This window comes from Echinops telfairi, unplaced genomic scaffold (assembly GCF_000313985.2).
Source record: "Echinops telfairi isolate 266 unplaced genomic scaffold, ASM31398v2 ScPeMD7_2186;HRSCAF=2738, whole genome shotgun sequence".
Classification (NCBI taxonomy): Eukaryota; Metazoa; Chordata; class Mammalia; order Afrosoricida; family Tenrecidae; genus Echinops; species Echinops telfairi.
This window is the reverse complement of record NW_022106084.1, coordinates 7,137,665-7,139,604: the sequence shown is the minus strand read 5'-3', so window position 1 is coordinate 7,139,604 and position 1,940 is coordinate 7,137,665. Positions and strand designations below refer to the sequence as shown.

The window sequence follows — 1,940 nt, the reverse complement described above, 5'->3', positions numbered from 1 at the left end:
AAGGGCAGTTGTCCACGTAGCTGGTATGGAGGCCGAGGGCTCCCTTTATTTAAGAGAAGTAAGCCTTTCTTTGTTTGACAAATAAAGCTGGCTGCTCTGGTGGCTTTGGGGTGACTAGTCAGAGAGACTAAATCCCATATCCTCCTCCAATTCGGCCGACTCTTCCTTTGCCTCTGCCTTGGCCAGGCGGAAGCAGCAAGAGCAGCGGCCACAAACCCAGACAAGAAAGCCTTGACCTTTCCAGCCACTGGGACGGTGTACTCAGTCTCGGCAGACAGAGTCAAGACTCGCTTGTACCCACTGATAATCGAATGGGGCACAGAAGCAACAGCACTGAAACCTCAGGCACACGCTGGCAACATCGCAGACACTTTCCAGGAACTGAGAGTGCAGAGCTTCCAGTGTGATGTCGAGCACTTCCGGCTTGTAGATACAGCCATTGCCGAAGACCTGCTGGATGATCAGTCCAAAGGAGAAAGGAAAGATGCTCAGCGGGATGGCTTCACTGGCGCCCACGCTGTCTCCAGTTTTGATCAGCGGCAAGTCGCCCAGGATTCCCATGGTGCCTCTGGAGAAAGCCTGGAAGAAGAACGTCTTCTTGGGGCCCAGGGTGGTGTGCCTGGCCTAGTCACCGCCCATAGCGCTATGGAACCAGCACGGGTGGCAGCATGTCCCTGGCCTCAGTGAGGTCCTCCTCAGTGAACGGACACCCCACATTCCCCGGGAGAAACTTCTCCAGAGTTGGCTTCTGCTCCAGCTGCCCTTGGATGGCACACATCACGGGGAACACGCCCACCAGCACCCCAGCCTTCCCGCAGAGGGGTGTGCAGATCCTCTCCACGTGCTTGGGGCTCACGTTGTCTACTGCGACCACCAACCATTTTAGAGAATCATCCAAAAGTTGGATGACCTTCAGGAAGTAATCGGACTTCCAGCTTCCCCCACCTTCTCTGGGATCGCCTCGTGGGGTTTACAGACGGTGCCAGTCTCACCAGGATGCCTGGAGAGAGTGATGGGTGCTCTTTAACTGTCTTCTTTTTTATCTGTTTACTTTTGGCATTTCTGTGATGGATGTTTTTATTCTCTCAAGAGTAATAAAGTGAATCATTTTAAATTACAAACACTGAGTGTTTAACAAAAAATTAATGAAATTTCCCCAAAGCACAATTTGGTCCACTTCCATAGCTCGAAAGCTTTCTGTCAGCTTCTGGGCTTGATTGGATTGGTTGTCCAATGGCAGACACCGCTCCTGCTGTTAAGCTTGCACATGCCTCCTGGACACTGACTTCTCGAGCACAGTGCTGTGCGCCGTGAGGAGGTCACATCAGCAGAAGACACAATCTCCGTCCTTCACCTACACCACCGGAACCAGAAGAGCAAGTTAGGCCCCCGAAGTTGGTCATCTCAAAGAAGTGAACGGCTTTGGAGACTACCCCCTAAAAGTGTACCTCCAGATGCAAACTCAAAGTTATTCCGTGAGAGGCGCACGCACACACTTTTTTGTGGCTTCGTCCTCCCAGCATGTTTTGGACTGAATTGTGTTTCCAGAAAATGTGTGTTGTGAATCCTAACCTCTTTGCCTAAAGTTATAATCCCCTTTGGGAATGGGATCTGTCCATGTATGTTAATGATGCAGGATCAAGTACAGAAAATGTCTTGAGTCCCTCTCCTTTAAGATATAGAGAGATTGTGAAGAAAGCCTACGGTGCCCAGCTATCAAAAGATATAGTGTCTGAGGTCTTAAAGGCTTGAAGATAAACAAGCAGTCATCTAGCTCTAAAGCAACAAAGCCCACGTGGAAGAAGCACACCAGCCTGTGTGATCACAAGGTGTCGAAGGGATCAGATATCAGGCATCATCAGAACAAAAAAAATCATGTCATTGTGAATGAGGGGGATAGCGCGGAGTGGAGCCCCAAAGCCCATTTGTAGGCCACTGGA

At 50.4% G+C, this 1,940-nt stretch overlaps 1 pseudogene; it reads right to left on the bottom strand.

The window, feature by feature from the left end:
- Positions 1-114: 114 nt before the first annotated feature.
- The window catches only part of LOC101659550, an 8,974-nt pseudogene continuing 7,148 nt past the window's right edge, over positions 115-1,940 (bottom strand).